Raw genomic sequence first — 21025 nt, 5'->3', positions numbered from 1 at the left:
GAGACATCATACAGACATGTCAGAGAAGACTTAAAGACATACAGACATGTCATAGAGACGACATAGAGACATCATACAGACATGTCATAGAGACATCATACAGACATGTCATAGAGACGACATAGAGACATCATACAGACATGACATAGAGACGACATAGAGACATCATACAGACATGTCATAGAGACAACATAGAGACATCATACAGACATGTCATAGAGACAACATAGAGACATCATACAGACATGTCATAGAGACGACAGAGACATCATACAGACATGTCATAGAGAAGACTTAAAGACATCATAGAGACGACATAGAGACATTATACAGACATGTCAGAGACAACACAGAGACATCATACAGACATGTCATAGAGACATTATACAGACATGTCATAGAGACATCATACAGACATGTCATAGAGACATCATACAGACATGTCATAGAGACGACAGAGACATCATACAGACATGTCATAGAGACGACATAGAGACATCATACAGACATGTCATAGAGACGACATAGATACATCATACAGACATGTCACAGAGACGACATAGAGACATCATACAGACATGACATAGAGACGACATAGAGACATCATACAGACATGACATAGAGACGACATAGAGACATTATACAGACATGACATAGAGACATCATACAGACATATCATAGAGACGACAGACATCATACAGACATGACAAAGAGACATCATGCAGACATGTCATAGAGAGGACATAGAGACATCATACAGACATGACATAGAGACGACATAGAGACATCATACAGACATGTCATAGAGACAACATAGAGACATTATACAGACATGTCATAGAGACATCATACAGACATGTCAGAGACATCATACAGACATGTCATAGAGACGACAGAGACATCATACAGACATGTCAGAGAAGACTTAAAGACATCATAGAGACGACATAGAGACATTATACAGACATGTCATAGAGACAACATAGAGACATCATACAGACATGTCATAGAGACATTATACAGACATGTCATAGAGACAACATAGAGACATCATACAGACATGTCATAGAGACATCATACAGACATGTCATAGAGACGACAGAGACATCATACAGACATGTCACAAAGACGACATAGAGACATCATACAGACATGACATAGAGACATCATACAGACATATCATAGAGACGACATAGAGACATCATACAGACATGACATAGAGACATCATGCAGACATGTCATAGAGACGACATAAAGACATCATACAGACATGTCATAGAGACATTATACAGACATGACATAGAGACGACATAAAGACATCATACAGACATGTCATAGAGAGGACATAGAGACATTATACAGACATGACATAGAGACGACATAAAGACATCATACAGACATGTCATAGAGAGGACATAGAGACATCATACAGACATGACATAGAGACATCATACAGACATGACATAGAGACGACATAAAGACATCATACAGACATGTCATAGAGACATTATACAGACATGTCATAGAGACATTATACAGACCTGACATAGAGACAACATAAAGACATCATACAGACATATCATAGAGACATTATACAGACATGTCATAGAGACAACATAAAGACATCATACAGACATGTCATAGAGAAATCATACAGCCATATCATAGAGACAACATAGAGACAACATAAAGACATTTCATAGCGACATCATAAAGACACATCATAGAGAGGTGTCAGAAACATCATACAGACATGTCATAGAGGCGACATAGAGACATCATACAGACATGTCAGAGAGAAGACTTAAAGACATCATACAGACATGTCATAGAGACGATATAGAGACAACATAAAGACACATAGAGAGGTGTTAGAAATATCATACAGACGTGTCATAGAGACAACAGAGATTCGTCATGGAGAAATCATAAAGACACGTCATAGAGACACTTCATAGAGAGGTGTTTGAAACATACAGATGTGTCATAGAGACAACAGAGATACGTCATGGAGAAATCATAGAGATACATCAAAAAGACATGTCATAGAGACACTTAATAGAGAGGTGTCAGAGACATCATAGAGACATGTCAAAGAGGCATATCATAGAGACGTGTCATAAAGAGGTGTCAGAGACATCAAAGAGACATCATGGAGACATTTTAAAGAGACATCATAGAGACACCTCATAGAGACGTCAGAGACACATCATAGAGACGTGTCATAAAGAGGTGTCAAAGACATCATAGAGACATTTCAAAGAGACATCATACTGACATGTCATAGAGACATGTCAAGTTTCAATCAGACGGGGTCTGAGTGTTTAGCCCAGTACCGATTGGGAGATCGAGTTGGGTCTGTCTCACGTGATATTAGTCGGGCTCTGACCGTTTGCCTATGTAAGTCTGTGGAGCCTGACTAATATCCCGTGACAAAGAGCTGGGAGAGGATGGTACTGCGGCGCAGTCTTCTCCCTATCAGTGCGGCTGTGGACTCTCGGACCCAGCTTCTCAGCTGTCCAGGAAGGATGGGAATTGTGTCCCAGCTGGAGGGCTGAAGGTTCCCATCCTGCTATATAGAAATCCCACAGGATGAGCTACAGATGGAGGTTCCCTTTACACCACCCCATATGCAGCCACGTGCGACTTTCATGTAGTGCCCGTCCTTACCCAAGGGCAACTACGCACAGTGAAGAGGGCGAGTACACGCAGTGAAGAGGGCAACTACGCACAGTGAAGAGGGTGAGTACACGCAGTGAAGAGGGCGACTACGCACAGTGAGGAGGGTGAGTACACACAGTGAAGAGGGCGACTACGCACAGTGAAGAGGGTGAGTACACGCAGTGAAGAGGGAGACTACGCACATTGAAGAGGGCGACTACGCACAGTAAGGAGGGTGAGTACACACAGTGAGGAGGGAGACTACGCACAGTGAGGAGGGAGACTACGCACATTGAAGAGGGCGACTACGCACAGTAAGGAGGGTGAGTACACACAGTGAGGAGGGAGACTACGCACAGTGAAGAGGGCGAGTACACGCAGTAAAGAGGGCGACTACGCACAGTGAGGAGGGTGAGTACACGCAGTAAAGAGGGCGACTGCGCACAGTAAGGAGGGTGAGTACACGCAGTAAAGAGGGCGACTGCGCACAGTAAGGAGGGTGAGTACACGCAGTAAAGAGGGCGACTGCGCACAGTAAGGAGGGTGAGTACACGCAGTAAAGAGGGCGACTACGCACAGTAAGGAGGGTGAGTACACACAGTGAGGAGGGAGACTACGCACAGTGAAGAGGGCGAGTACACGCAGTGAAGAGGGCGACTACGCACAGTGAGGAGGGTGAGTACACACAGTGAAGAGGGCGACTACGCACAGTGAAGAGGGTGAGTACACGCAGTGAAGAGGGCAACTACGCACAGCGAAGAGGGCGACTACGCACAGTGAGGAAGGTGAGTACACACAGTGAAGAGGGCGACTACACACAGTGAAGAGGGCGACTACACACAGTGAAGAGGGCGACTACGCACAGTGAAGAGGGAGATTACGCACATTGAAGAGGGCGACTACGCACAGTAAGGAGGGTGAGTACACACAGTGAAGAGGGCGACTACACACAGTGAGGAGGGTAAGTACACAGTGAAGAGGGCAACTACGCACAGCGAAGAGGGCGACTACACACAGTGAAGAGGGCGACTACAAACAGTGAAGAGGGTGAGTATACACAGTGAAGATGGCAACTACGCACAGTGAAGAGGGTGAGTACGCACAGTGAGGAGGGTGAGTACACAGTGAAGAGGGCGACTACTCACAGTGAAGAGGGCGACTACGCACAGTGAGGAAGGTAAGTACACAGTGAAGAGGGCAACTACGCACAGCGAAGAGGGCGACTACACACAGTGAAGAGGGCGACTACAAACAGTGAAGAGGGTGAGTATACACAGTGAAGATGGCGACTACGCACAGTGAAGAGGGTGAGTACGCACAGTGAGGAGGGTGAGTACACAGTGAAGAGGGCGACTACTCACAGTGAAGAGGGCGACTGCGCACAGTGAAGAGGGCGAGTACGCACAGTGAAGAGGGCGACTACGCACAGTGAGGAGGGTAAGTACACAGCGAAGAGGGCAACTACGCACAGCGAAGAGGGCGAGTACGCACAGTGAAGAGGGCGACTACTCAGTGAAGAGGGCGAGTACGCACAGTGAAAAGGGCGACAAAGCTGACTATTTGAATAGTTACTTCTGCTCAGTGTTTTCAGAAGGCGGCCTTCACAATCACAGGATGGTTGGACACAGCATTGCCTCCAGTTATATGGGTTCAGCTTCAGTATTTTCAGAGGCTGAAGTTGCAGAGGAACTTGCCCGTTGGAGGCTGCGTTCACACTACGTATATTTCAGTCAGTATTGTGGTCCTCATATTGCAACCAAAACCAGGAGTGGATTAAAAACACAGAAAGGATCTGTTCACATAATGTTGTAATTGAGTGGATGGCCGCCATATAATGGGAAATATTTGCTGTTATTTTAGAACAACGGCTGTTATATTGAAATAATGGCCGTTATTTACCGTTATATGGCGGCCATTCACTCAATTACAACATTGTGTGAACAGATCCTTTCTGTGTTTTCAATCCACTCCTGATTTTGGTTGCAATATGAGGACCACAATACTGACTGATATATACGTAGTGTGAACCCAGCCAAAAGCTGAATAAGGCGATGGGTCCAGATGGCGTCCATCCCAGGGTTTTTAAAGAATCCAGATCTGTGATTGCTGCCCCCCTGACAGATCTGTATAACCAATCCCTGCTAACAGGAGATGTCCCTGATGATTGGAGAACAGCCAATGTTATAGCAATCCATAAGAAGGGGAGTAGTAGTAGCCCAGTAACTACAGGCCAGTGAGCCTGACATCTGTAGTACTGAAAATGATGGAAACTCTTCTAAAAAAGAAGATAATGGATCACCTAAGAATCAACAATTTGATGGATCCAAACCAGCACGGCTTTACTGAGGGCCGATCATGTCAGACTAATCTCATTGATTTCTTTGATTATGCCACAAAAGTGCTGGATGAAGGTGGTGCTGTGGATATCGCCTATCTGGACTTCAGCAAAGCCACAGATACAGTTCCCCATAAAGAGCTGAGAGAGAAGTTGGAGAAAATTGGACTTAATCCCTGGATAGTTCAGTGGATTTGTTGTTGGCTGAAGGAGAGATATCAGGGGTGATGGTAATGGTGAATATTCTGAGCAGAGACTGGTTACAAGTGGTGTGCCACAAGGGTCTGTTCTGGGTCCTATTCTTTTTAATATGTTTGTAAGTGACATAGGAGAAGGGTTGGTAGGTAAGGATAGTGACATAGGAGAAGGGTTGGTAGGTAAGGATAGTGACATAGGAGAAGGGTTGGTAGGTAAGGATAGTGACATAGGGGAAGTGTTGGTGGGTAAGGATAGTGACATAGGAGAAGGGTTGGTAGGTAAGGATAGTGACATAGGAGAAGGGTTGGTGGGTAAGGATAGTGACATAGGAGAACGGTTGGTAGGTAAGGATAGTGACACAGGAGAAGGGTTGGTGGGTAAGGATAGTGACATAGGAGAAGGGTTGGTAGGTAAGGATAGTGACATAGGAGAAGGGTTGGTGGGTAAGGATAGTGACATAGGAGAACGGTTGGTAGGTAAGGATAGTGACACAGGAGAAGGGTTGGTGGGTAAGGATAGTGACATAGGAGAAGGGTTGGTAGGTAAGGATAGTGACATGGGGTAGGGTTGGTAGGTAAGGATAGTGACATAGGAGAAGGGTTGGTAGGTAAGGATAGTGATATAGGAGAAGGGTTGGTAGGTAAGGATAGTGATATAGGAGAAGGGTTGGTAGGTAAGGATAGTGACATAGGAGAAGGGTTGGTAGGTAAGGATAGTGATATAGGAGAAGGTTTGGTAGGTAAGGATAGTGACATAGGAGAAGGGTTGGTAGGTAAGGATAGTGACATAGGAGAAGGGTTGGTAGGTAAGGATAGTGACATAGGAGAAGGGTTGGTAGGTAAGGTTAGTGATATAGAAGGGTTGGTAGGTAAGGATAGTGACATAGGAGAAGGGTTGGTAGGTAAGGATTATGACATAGGAGAAGGGTTGGTGGGTAAGGATAGTGACATAGGAGAAGGTTTGGTGGGTAAGGATAGTGACATTGGGTAGGGTTGGTAGGTAAGGATAGTGACATAGGAGAAGGGTTGGTAGGTAAGGATAGTGACATAGGAGAAGGATTGGTAAGTAAGGATAGTGACATAGGAGAAGGTTTGGTAGGTAAGGATAGTGACATAGGAGAAGGGTTGGTAGGTAAGGATAGTGACATAGGAGAAGGGTTGGTAGGTAAGGATAGTGACATAGCAGAAGGGTTGGTAGGTAAGGATAGTGACATAGGAGAAGGTTTGGTAGGTAAGGATAGTGACATGGGGAAGGGTTGGTATGTAAGGATAGTGACATAGGAGAAGGTTTGGTAGATACGGATAGTGACATAGGAGAAGGGTTGTTGGGTAAGGATAGTGACATAGGAAAAGGGTTGGTAGGTAAGGATAGTGACATAGGAGAAGGGTTGGTAGGTAAGGATAGTGACATAGGAGAAGGTTTGTTAGGTAAGGATAGTGACATAGGAGAAGGGTTGGTGGGTAAGGATAGTGACATAGGAGAAGGGTTGGTGGGTAAGGATAGTGACATAGGAGAAGGGTTGGTAGGTAAGGATAGTGACATAGGAGAAGGGTTGGTAGGTAAGGATAGTGACATAGGAGAAGGTTTGGTAGGTAAGGATAGTGACATAGGAGAAGGTTTGGTGGGTAAGGATAGTGACATAGGAGAAGGGTTGGTAGGTAAGGATAGTGACATAGGAGAAGGGTTGGTAGGTAAGGATAGTGACATAGGAGAAGGTTTGGTAGGTAAGGATAGTGACATAGGAGAAGGGTTGGTGGGTAAGGATAGTGACATAGGAGAAGGGTTGGTGGGTAAGGATAGTGACATAGGAGAAGGGTTGGTAGGTAAGGATAGTGACATAGGAGAAGTGTTGGTAGGTAAGGATAGTGACATAGGAGAAGGGTTGGTAGGAAAATGTGCAATAGGGTTGATATTCCTGGAGGTGTCAGTAATATGGAAAATGATTTAGCTTTGCTAGATAAGTGTCCAAACAGTGGAAATTGAAGTTCAAAGTTTCCAAATGTAAAATAATGCACTTGGGGAAGAGGAATCCTCTATCCGAGTATCACATCGGCAGTAATGGGTTGGAAAAGACTTCAGAAGAGAAGGATTTAGGGGTAGTGATTTCTGACAGCCTTAAAATGAGTAACCAGTGCAACCAGGCAGTGGGGAAAGCAAATCGTATGCTGGGGTGTATATATATATAATGGTATGCTGGGATGTATATATATATAATGGTATGCTGGGATGTATATAAATATAATGGTATGCTGGGCTGTACATATATGATGGTATGCTGGGGTGTATAGCTAGAGGCATAACCAGTAGGAAGAAGGAGATTGTGATACTGCTGTATATATATAATGGTATGCTGGGCTGTATATATATATATATTAGTATGCTGGGCTGTATATATATATATATATATATATATATATATATATAAAATGGTGTGCTGGGGTGTATATATATATATTAGTATGCTGGGCTGTATAGATATATATATATATATATATTTATATATATATATATATATATATATATATATAATGGTATGCTGGGCTGTATATATATATATATAGGTATGCTGGGCTGTGTGTATATATATATATATATATATATATATATAAAATGGTATGCTGGGGTGTATATATATATTAGTATGCTGGGCTGTATAGCTAGAGGCATAACCAGTAGGAAGAAGGAGATTGTGATAATGCTGTGTATATATAATGGTATGCTGGGCTGTATATATATGATGGTATGCTGGGGTGTATAGCTAGAGGCATAACCAGTAGGAAGAAGGAGATTGTGATACTGCTGTATATATATAATGGTATGCTGGGCTGTATATATATATATATTAGTATGCTGGGCTGTATATATATATATATATATATAAAATGGTGTGCTGGGGTGTATATATATATATTAGTATGCTGGGCTGTATATATATATTTATATATATATATATATATATATATATATATATATATATATATAAATATAATGGTATGCTGGGCTGTATATATATATATATAGGTATGCTGGGCTGTGTGTATATATATATATAAAATGGTATGCTGGGGTGTATATATATATTAGTATGCTGGGCTGTATAGATAGATAGATATATATATATAAATATAATGGTATGCTGGGCTGTATATATATATAGGTATGCTGGGCTGTATAGCTAGAGGCATAACCAGTAGGAAGAAGGAGATTGTGATACCGCTGTATATATATATATATATATATATAATGGTATGCTGGGCTGTATATATATATATATATATATATATATATATATAATGGTATGCTGGGGTGTATATATATATTAGTATGCTGGGCTGTATAGCTAGAGGTATAACCAGTAGGAAGAAGGAGATTATGATACCGCTGTATATATATAATGGTATGCTGGGCTGTGTATATATAATGGTATGCTGGGCAGTATATATATAATGGTATGCTGGGCTGTATATATAATGTTATGCTGGGCTGTATAGCTAGAGGTATAACCAGTAGGAAGAGGGAGATTGTGATCCCGCTGTATATATATAATGGTATGCTGGGGTGTATATATATATAATGGTATGCTGGGGTGTATATATATATATATATATATATATATATATATATATGGTATGTTGGGGTGTATAGCTAGAGGTATAACCAGTAGGAAGAGGAGACTGTGATCCCGCTGTATAGAGCTCCGGTGCGGCCACATCTGTATACTGTGTCCAGTTCTGGAGTCCTCATCTAACAAAGGACATTGATAAAATAGAACGGGTCCAAAGACGGCTACAAAAATGGTGGAGGGTGTGAGGGATAAGCCATAGCAGGGAAGAATTTGAATCTGTATAGTCTGGAGGAAAGAAGGGAAAGGGAGGACATGATGGAAACCTTTATATATGTTACAGGAGGAAGAAGGGAAAGGAGGGACATAATGGAAACCTTTATATATGTTACAGGAGGAAGAAGGGAAAGGAGGGACATGATTGAAACCTTTATATATGTTACAGGAGGAAGAAGGGAAAGGGAGGGACATAATGGAAACCTTTATATATGTTACAGGAGGAAGAAGGGAAAGGGGGAACATGATGGAAACCTTTATATATGTTACAGGAGGAAGAAGGGAAAGGAGGGACATGATGGAAACCTTTATATATGTTACAGGAGGAAGAAGGGAAAGGGAGGACATGATGGAAAACTTTATATATGTTACAGGAGGAAGAAGGGAAAGGGAGGACATGATGGAAACCTTTATATATGTTACAGGAGGAAGAAGGGAAAGGGGGGACATGATGGAAACCTTTATATATGTTACAGGAGGAAGAAGGGAAAGGAGGGACATAATGGAAACCTTTATATATGTTACAGGAGGAAGAAGGGAAAGGAGGGACATGATTGAAACCTTTATATATGTTACAGGAGGAAGAAGGGAAAGGGAGGGACATAATGGAAACCTTTATATATGTTACAGGAGGAAGAAGGGAAAGGGGGGACATAATGGAAACCTTTATATATGTTACAGGAGGAAGAAGGGAAAGGGGGAACATGATGGAAACCTTTATATATGTTACAGGAGGAAGAAGGGAAAGGGGGGACATGATGGAAACCTTTATATATGTTACAGGAGGAAGAAGGGAAAGGGGGGACATGATGAAAACCTTTATATATGTTACAGGAAGAAGAAGGGAAAGGAGGGACATGATGGAAACCTTTATATATGTTACAGGAGGAAGAAGGGAAAGGGGGAACATGATGGAAACCTTTATATATGTTACAGGAGGAAGAAGGGAAAGGGAGGACATGATGGAAACCTTTATATATGTTACAGGAGGGAAGAAGGGAAAGGGAAAGACATGATGGGAAAGGGGGACATGATGGAAACCTTTATATATGTTACAGGAGGAAGAAGGGAAAGGAGGGACATGATGGAAACCTTTATATATATATTATATATATATATAAGTGTTTGTAGTAAAAAACTGAGCTCAAGAACAAGAGGAGACAGTGAGAGATTAGTTGGGGGAAAGATCAGAAGCAACGTGAGAAAATATTATTTTACTAAAAGAGTAGTAGATACCTGGAACAAACTTCCAGCAGAGGTGGTTGGTAAATCTACAATAACAGAATTTAAACACGCCTGGGATATACATATATCTATCCTAAGATAATAAGAAAGAAAGTACTAAAAGGGCGACTAGATGGACTCAGTGGTCTTTTTCTGCCGACAATCTTCTATGTTTCTAAGCACAGTGGAGAGGGCGACAACGCACAGTGAGGAGGGCGACAACGCACAGTGAGGAGGGAGACAACGCACAGTGAGGAGGGAGACTACGCACAGTGAGGAGGGCGACAACGCACAGTGAGGAGGGAGACTACGCACAGTGAGAAGGGAGACTACGCACAGTGAGGAGGGAGACTACGCACAGTGAAGAGGGAGACTACGCACAGTGAAGAGGGAGACTGCGCACAGTGAGGAGGGAGACTACGCACAGTGAGAAGGGAGACTACGCACAGTGAGGAGGGAGACTACGCACAGTGAAGAGGGAGACTACGCACAGTGAAGAGGGAGACTGCGCACAGTGAGGAGGGAGACTACGCACAGTGAGGAGGGAGACTACGCACAGTGAAGAGGGCAACTACGCACAGTGAGGAGGGAGACTACGCACAGTGAAGAGGGCGACTACGCACAGTGAGGAGGGAGACTACGCACAGCGAGGAGGGAGACTACGCACAGCGAGGAGGGCGACTACGCACAGTGAGGAGGGAGACTACGCACAGTAAGGAGGGAGACTGCGCACAGTGAAGAGGGAGACTACGCACAGTAAAGAGGGAGACTGCGCACAGTGAGGAGGGAGACTACGCACAGCGAGGAGGGAGACTACGCACAGCGAGGAGGGAGACTACGCACAGCGAGGAGGGAGACTACGCACAGCGAGGAGGGAGACTACGCACAGCGAGGAGGGCGACTACGCACAGCGAGGAGGGCGACTACGCACAGTGAGGAGGGAGACTACGCACAGTAAGGAGGGAGACTGCGCACAGTGAAGAGGGAGACTGCGCACAGTGAGGAGGGAGACTACGCACAGTGAGGAGGGAGACTACGCACAGCGAGGAGGGAGACTACGCACAGCGAGGAGGGAGACTGCGCACAGCGAGGAGGGAGACTACGCACAGTGAAGAGGGAGACTACGCACAGTGACACAGTGAGGAGGGCAACTACGCACAGTGAAGAGGGCGACTATGCACAGTGAAGAGGGCGACTACGCACAGTGAGAAGGGAGACTGCGCACAGTGAGGAGGGCGACTACGCACAGTGAGGAGGGAGACTACGCACAGTGAGGAGGGAGACTACGCACAGCGAGGAGGGAGACTGCGCACAGTGAGGAGGGAGACTACGCACAGTGAGAAGGGAGACTACGCACAGTGAAGAGGGCAACTACGCACAGTGAAGAGGGCGACTACGCACAGTGAAGAGGGCGACTACGCACAGTGAGAAGGGAGACTGCGCACAGTGAGGAGGGAGACTACGCACAGTGAGGAGGGAGACTGCGCACAGTGAGGAGGGAGACTACGCACAGTGAGAAGGGAGACTACGCACAGTGAAGAGGGCAACTACGCACAGTGAAGAGGGCGACTACGCACAGTGAAGAGGGCGACTACGCACAGTGAGAAGGGAGACTGCGCACAGTGAGGAGGGAGACTACGCACAGTGAGGAGGGAGACTACGCACAGTGAGGAGGGAGACTACGGACAGTGAGAAGGGAGACTACGCACAGTGAAGAGGGAGACTACGCACAGCGAGGAGGGAGACTACGCACAGCGAGGAGGGAGACTACGCACAGTGAGGAGGGAGACTACGCACAGTGAAGAGGGCGACTACGCACAGTGAAGAGGGCGACTACGCACAGTGAGAAGGGAGACTGCGCACAGTGAGGAGGGCGACTACGCACAGTGAGGAGGGAGACTACGCACAGTAAGGAGGGAGACTACGCACAGCGAGGAGGGAGACTACGCACAGCGAGGAGGGAGACTGCGCACAGTGAGGAGGGAGACTACGCACAGTGAGGAGGGCAACTACGCACAGTGAAGAGGGCGACTACGCACAGCGAGGAGGGCGACTACGCACAGTGAGGAGGGAGACTACGCACAGTGAGGAGGGAGACTACGCACAGTGAAGAGGGAGACTACGCACAGTAAAGAGGGAGACTGCGCACAGTGAAGAGGGAGACTGCGCACAGTGAGGAGGGAGACTACGCACAGTGAGGAGGGAGACTACGCACAGTGAAGAGGGAGACTACGCACAGTGAGGAGGGCGACTACGCACAGCGAGGAGGGCGACTACGCACAGTGAGGAGGGAGACTACGCACAGCGAGGAGGGAGACTACGCACAGCGAGGAGGGAGACTACGCATAGTGAGGAGGGAGACTACGCACAGCGAGGAGGGAGACTACACACAGTGAGGAGGGAGACTACGGACAGTGAGAAGGGAGACTACGCACAGTGAAGAGGGAGACTACGCACAGCGAGGAGGGAGACTACGCACAGTGAGGAGGGCGACTACGCACAGTGAAGAGGGCGACTACGCACAGTGGAGAGGGAGACTACGCACAGTGAAAAGGGCGAATACGCACGGTGAAGAGGGCGAATACGCACGGTGAAGAGGGTGACTGCGGACAGTGAAGAGGGTGACTACACACAATGACGAGGGCGCTTATGGTATGGTACAATACAGTGGAACAGTGCAGGATGGGACTGAGTATTGCAGTATTATAGGGTCTGGTATGAGCCCCCCTTATCCCTTCATACATAGCGGCTTTTCTGTAGTGCGGTATTATACAGCAGCATAATGCAGGATAAGACTGAGTATTGCAGTATTGTAGAGTTTGGTGTTTTGTGTCTCTCCTTTGCACCTTCCAAAAAAGCTTCTTACTCCAGGTTAAGTGGTGATGCTCTCTAAGGTTTCACCACTAGATATCAATGTTTTTTATATGTATATTCTTGTGTATTGCATGTATTGCACAGTTGAAGTTGGTAATGGATTAATGTTTTATGTGTACCATGTGTTCAGTGCTAGCCTATAGAAGCTGTTCTTTCCTAACCTATTATCTTTCTACTTTCTCTTGCAAACACTCCTTTCCACCACTCACAGGGAAGATTACTTAGCCCCTGTAGGAAGTAGCCACTTGGTGGGAGGAGGTGTAGCTTCAGTCTTACCCAGATTCTCATGGGAGGAAACACAGAGCAAACGTCCCTGCTGTAGCCAAGCCAGGGCCTGGCTTATGCCAGGACCCTCATTCAGGACAAAAGTGAGTTGAGTCTAAAACACGAGTGTGTACAGATGCAGCTAGAGTGAACCAGTTCTTTTAATATTCCTACTATATCTACTGTGCAATGCTAACACTACAAAGGGAGAAGGGTCAATGAAAATACTGACCCTCGTCATGAACCAGCCTAAAAAGCGCAGGGCAGTATCCTAAGAACCAGAGGAACTAGCCTGGATAGGACAAAGCCACCAAGGAAGGTCTACGTATCCTATCTTGCAGTGCAGGTAAATGGGACACCCCCGGGAGATTAGCTTCACCCAGATAACCACGGCTGGGGCTTGCATCACCCTTAGGACGGGTACCTTGCTACATTGGGTTAGGACTCCCTCAACAAACTCTTCTCCTCTACTCCACTTTAAGCATCTCCTCAAGCACAACCAAGTGAAGCATTAAAGGTTTATGCAAATATTTAGCTTTTGTACCAAAGTGTATCGTACTACTAAGAGACTGTACAGTAAAGCTGGTGTATTTTCATATCACCGGGACTCAGTAATCCTTTCCTCTGCACCAGCACCTATACACACTAGCCGCACACCTTGGGTTATCTTTCCCCTTTCTGTGGGTGGCGGTAACAATAGTCCGGGTGGGTCAGTTGCCACTTAGGACTACTGTGACAAAAGCCCAAGGGATTCATCACAGCCCGGCAGGTCACCGACCATTTCAGGGGGTTACACCCGGCCACAACACTAAGCAGGTACCAACATCACACCTGTGTGCTGGACTAGCACTGGCGTCATGAAACTTACATCACTGGCTGAGCTGTACAGCAAAACTAGTAACATCTACCAAACAATCCGCCACATAGGGCTCGGTCTGCCCCCCCCATCACTTCATACATGGCGGCTTCTGTGCAGTACGGTATTATACAGCAGCACAGGGCAGGATGAGACGGAGTATTGCAGTATTATAGGGTCCGGAGTGACCTCCCCCCATCACTTCATACATGGCGGCTTCTCTGCAGTATGGTATTATACAGCAGCACAGGGCAGGATGAGACTGAGTATTGCAGTATTATAGGGTCCGGAGTGACCTCCCCCCATCACTTCATACATGGCGGCTTCTGTGCAGTACGGTATTATACAGCAGCACAGGGCAGGATGGGTCCTGTGTGTTCTGGCCTCCTCAGGACGCAGTGTTGGTTTATGAGGATGGCGGCTTCCCTCGGCTGGTAACAATGAGGAGGATGTCTCAGTTATCGCTCCGCACTCCACATAGGGAGCGCCTCATGCCGGACATTTACAGGCGGCTATTAAATATCCATCCACATTCCTGTCGCTCATTAACCTCTTCATCTCCTCTGCCACCTGTTCAGAAAGCGTCCAGTGCCATCTGGAGTCATATGACCATGGTGGTGGTGGTGGGGGGGGGCTTGCATGTCATTCTATACCATAACCACACAACCTGCCAGCGCAGCGGTATATGAGGATCCATGATATACACACCAAAATTATATACCGCTATACAGAAAGGTGTACACACCAGGATTATATTATATACCGCTATACAGAGAGGTATACACACCAGGATTATATTATATACCGCTATACAGAGAGATGTACACACCAGGATTATATTATATACCGCTATACAGAGAGGTATACACACCAGGATTATATTATATACCGCTATACAGAGAGGTGTACACAACAGGATTATATTATACACCGCTATACAGAAAGGTGTATACAACAGGATTATATTATATACCGCTATACAGAGAGGTGTATACACCAGGATTATATTATATACCGATATACAGAGAGGTGTATACACCAGGATTATATTATATACCACTATACAGAGAGATGTACACACCAGGATTATATTATATACCGCTATACAGAGAGGTGTACACACCAGGATTATATTATATACCACTATACAGAGAGATGTACACACCAGGATTATATTATATACCGCTATACAGAGAGGTGTACACACAAGGATTATATTATATACCGCTATACAGAAAGGTGTATACAACAGGATTATATTATATACCGCTATACAGAGAGATGTATACACCAGGATTATATTATATACCGCTATACAGAGAGGAGTACACACCAGGATTATATTATATACCGCTATACAGAGAGATGTACACACCAGGATTATATTATATACCACTATACAGAGAGATGTACACACCAGGATTATATTATATACCGCTATACAGAGAGGTGTACACACCAGGATTATATTATATACCGCTATACAGAGAGATGTATACACCAGGATTATATTATATACCGCTATACAGAGAGGTGTATACACCAGGATTATATTATATACTGCTATACAGAGAGGTGTACAAACCAGGATTATATTATATACCGCTATACAGAGAGGTGTACACACCAGGATTATATTATATACCGCTATACAGAGAGGTGTACACACCAGGATTATATTATATACCGCTATACAGAAAGGTATACACACCAGGATTTTATTATATACCGCTATACAGAGAGATGAACACACCAGGATTATATTATATACCGCTATACAGAAAGGTGTATACAACAGGATTATATTATATACCACTATACAGAGAGGAGTATACACCAGGATTATATTATATACCGCTATACAGAGAGGTGTACACACCAGCATTATATTATATACCGCTATACAGAGAGGTGTATGCACCAGGATTATATTATATACCACTATACAGAGAGGAGTATACACCAGGATTATATTATATACCGCTATACAGAGAGGTGTACACACCAGGATTATATTATATACCGCTATACAGAAAGGTGTACACAACAGGATTATATCATATACCGATATACAGAGAGATGTACACACCAGGATTATATTATATACCGCTATACAGAGAGATGTACACACCAGGATTATATTATATACCGCTATACAGAGAGATGTACACACCAGGATTATATTATATACCGCTATACAGAGAGGTGTACACACCAGGATTATATTATATACCGCTATACAGAGAGGTGTATACACCAGGATTATATTATATACCGCTATACAGAGAGGTATACACACCAGGATTATATTATATACCGCTATACAGAGAGGTGTAAACACCAGGATTATATTATATACCGCTATACAGAGAGGTGTACACACCAGGATTATATTATATACCGCTATACGGAGAGATGTATACACCAGGATTATATTATATACCGCTATACAGAGAGGTGTATACACCAGGATTATATTATATACCGCTATACAGAGAGATGTACACACCAGGATTATATTATATACCGCTATACAGAGAGGTGTACACACCAGGATTATATTATATACCGCTATACAGAGAGGTGTACACAACAGGATTATATTATATACCGCTATACAGAGAGAAGTATACACCAGGATTATATTATATACCGCTATACAGAGAGGTATACACACCAGGATTATATTATATACCACTATACAGAGAGGTGTACACACCAGGATTATATTATATACCGCTATACAGAGAGGTGTACACAACAGGATTATATTATATACCGCTATACAGAGAGATGTATACACCAGGATTATATTATATACCGCTATACAGAGAGATGTATACACCAGGATTATATTATATACCGCTATACAGAGAGATGTACACACCAGGATTATATTATATACCGCTATACAGAGAGGTGTACACACCAGGATTATATTATATACCGCTATACAGAGAGATGTACACACCAGGATTATATTATATACCGCTATACAGAGAGATGTATACACCAGGATTATATTATATACCGCTATACAGAGAGATGTATACACCAGGATTATATTATATACCGCTATACAGAGAGATGTACACATCAGGATTATATTATATACCGCTATACAGAAAGGTGTACACACCAGGATTATATTATATACCGCTATACAGAGAGATGTATACACCAGGATTATATTATATACCGCTATACAGAGAGGAGTATACATCAGGACTATATTATATACCGATATACAGAGAGGTGTACACACCAGGATTATATTATATACCGCTATACAGAGTGGAGTATACACTAGGATTATATTATATACCGCTATACAGAGAGGTGTACACACCAGGATTATATTATATACCGCTATACAGAGAGGTGTACACACCAGGATTATATTATATACCGCTATACAGAGAGGTGTACACACCAGGATTATATTATATACCACTATACAGAGAGGAGTATACACCAGGATTATATTATATACCGCTATACAGAGAGATGTATACACCAGGATTATATTATATACCGCTATACAGAGAGGAGTATACACTAGGATTATATTATATACCGCTATACAGAGAGGTGTACACACCAGGATTATATTATATACCGCTATACAGAGAGGTGTACACACCAGGATTATATTATATACCGCTATACAGAGAGGTGTACACAACAGGATTATATTATATACCGCTATACAGAGAGAAGTATACACCAGGATTATATTATATACCGCTATACAGAGAGGTGTACACACCAGGATTATATTATATACCGATATACAGAGAGGTGTACACACCAGGATTATATTATATACCGCTATACAGAGAGGAGTATACACTAGGATTATATTATATACCGCTATACAGAGAGGTGTACACACCAGGATTATATTATATACCGCTATACAGAGAGGTGTACACACCAGGATTATATTATATACCGCTATACAGAGAGGTGTACACACCAGGATTATATTATATACCGCTATACAGAGAGGTGTACACACCAGGATTATATTATATACCGCTATACAGAGAGGTGTACACACCAGGATTATATTATATACCGCTATACAGAGAGGTGTACACACCAGGATTATATTATATACCGCTATACAGAGAGGTGTACACACCAGGATTATATTATATACCGCTATACAGAGAGGTGTACACAACAGGATTATATTATATACCGCTATACAGAGAGATGTATACACCAGGATTATATTATATACCGCTATACAGAGAGGTGTATACACCAGGATTATATTATATACTGCTATACAGAGAGGTGTACAAACCAGGATTATATTATATACCGCTATACAGAGAGGTGTATACACCAGGATTATATTATATACCGCTATACAGAAAGGTATACACACCAGGATTTATTATATACCGCTATACAGGAGAGATGAACACACCAGGATTATATTATATACCGCTATACAGAAAGGTGTATACAACAGGATTATATTATATACCACTATACAGAGAGGAGTATACACCAGGATTATATTATATACCGCTATACAGAGAGGTGTACACACCAGGATTATATTATATACCGCTATACAGAGAGGTGTACACACCAGGATTATATTATATACCGCTATACAGAAAGGTGTACACACCAGGATTATATTATATACCGATATACAGAGAGATGTATACACCAGGATTATATTATATACCGCTATACAGAGAGGTGTACACACCAGGATTATATTATATACCGCTATACAGAGAGGTGTAACACCAGGATTATATTATATACCGCTATACAGAGAGGTGTACACACCAGGATTATATTATATACCGCTATACAGAGAGATGTATACACCAGGATTATATTATATACCGCTATACAGAGAGGTATACACACCAGGATTATATTATATACCGCTATACAGAGAGGTGTACACACCAGGATTATATTATATACCGCTATACAGAGAGATGTACACACCAGGATTATATTATATACCACTATACAGAGAGGTGTACACACCAGGATTATATTATATACCGCTATACAGAGAGGTGTACACACCAGGATTATATTATATACCGCTATACAGAGAGGAGTATACACTAGGATTATATTATATACCGCTATACAGAGAGGTGTATACACCAGGATTATATTATATACCGCTATACAGAGAGATGTACACACCAGGATTATATTATATACCGCTATACAGAGAGGTATACACACCAGGATTATATTATATACCGCTATACAGAGAGGTATACACACCAGGATTATATTATATACCGCTATACAGAGAGATGTACACACCAGGATTATATTATATACCACTATACAGAGAGGTGTACACACCAGGTTTATATTATATACCGCTATACAGAGAGGTGTACACACCAGGATTATATTATATACCGCTATACAGAGAGATGTACACACCAGGATTATATTATATACCGCTATACAGAGAGATGTATACACCAGAATTATATTATATACCGCTATACAGAGAGATGTACACACCAGGATTATATTATATACCGCTATACAGAGAGATGTACACATCAGGATTATATTATATACCGCTATACAGAGAGGTGTACACACCAGGATTATATTATATACCGCTATACAGAAAGGTGTATACAACAGGATTATATTATATACCGCTATACAGAGAGATGTATACACCAGGATTATATTATATACCGCTATACAGAGAGGAGTATACATCAGGACTATATTATATACCGATATACAGAGAGGTGTACACACCAGGATTATATTATATACCGCTATACAGAGAGGAGTATACACTAGGATTATATTATATACCGCTATACAGAGAGGTGTACACACCAGGATTATATTATATACCGCTATACAGAGAGGTGTACACACCAGGATTATATTATATACCGCTATACAGAGAGGTGTACACACCAGGATTATATTATATACCACTATACAGAGAGGAGTATACACCAGGATTATATTATATACCGCTATACAGAGAGATGTATACACCAGGATTATATTATATACCGCTATACAGAGAGGAGTATACACTAGGATTATATTATATACCGCTATACAGAGAGGTGTACACACCAGGATTATATTATATACCGCTATACAGAAAGGTGTACACACCAGGATTATATTATATACCGCTATACAGAGAGGTGTACACACCAGGATTATATTATATACCGCTATACAGAGAGATGTACACACCAGGATTATATCATATACCGATATACAGAGAGATGTACACACCAGGATTATATTATATACCGCTATACAGAGAGATGTACACACCAGGATTATATTATATACCGCTATACAGAGAGGTGTACACACCAGGATTATATTATATACCGCTATACAGAGAGGTGTAAACACCAGGATTATATTATATACCGCTATACAGAGAGGTGTACACACCAGGATTATATTATATACCGCTATACGGAGAGATGTATACACCAGGATTATATTATATACCGCTATACAGAGAGGTGTATACACCAGGATTATATTATATACCGCTATACAGAGAGATGTACACACCAGGATTATATTATATACCGCTATACAGAGAGGTGTACACACCAGGATTATATTATATACCGCTATACAGAGAGGTGTACACAACAGGATTATATTATATACCGCTATACAGAGAGAAGTATACACCAGGATTATATTATATACCGCTATACAGAGAGGTATACACACCAGGATTATATTATATACCGCTATA

The sequence above is a fragment of the Dendropsophus ebraccatus genome, chromosome 11, assembly GCF_027789765.1.
Source record: "Dendropsophus ebraccatus isolate aDenEbr1 chromosome 11, aDenEbr1.pat, whole genome shotgun sequence".
Taxonomy (NCBI): domain Eukaryota; kingdom Metazoa; phylum Chordata; class Amphibia; order Anura; family Hylidae; genus Dendropsophus; species Dendropsophus ebraccatus.
The sequence above is the reverse complement of the archived record's forward strand: the minus strand, read 5'-3'. Positions refer to the sequence as shown.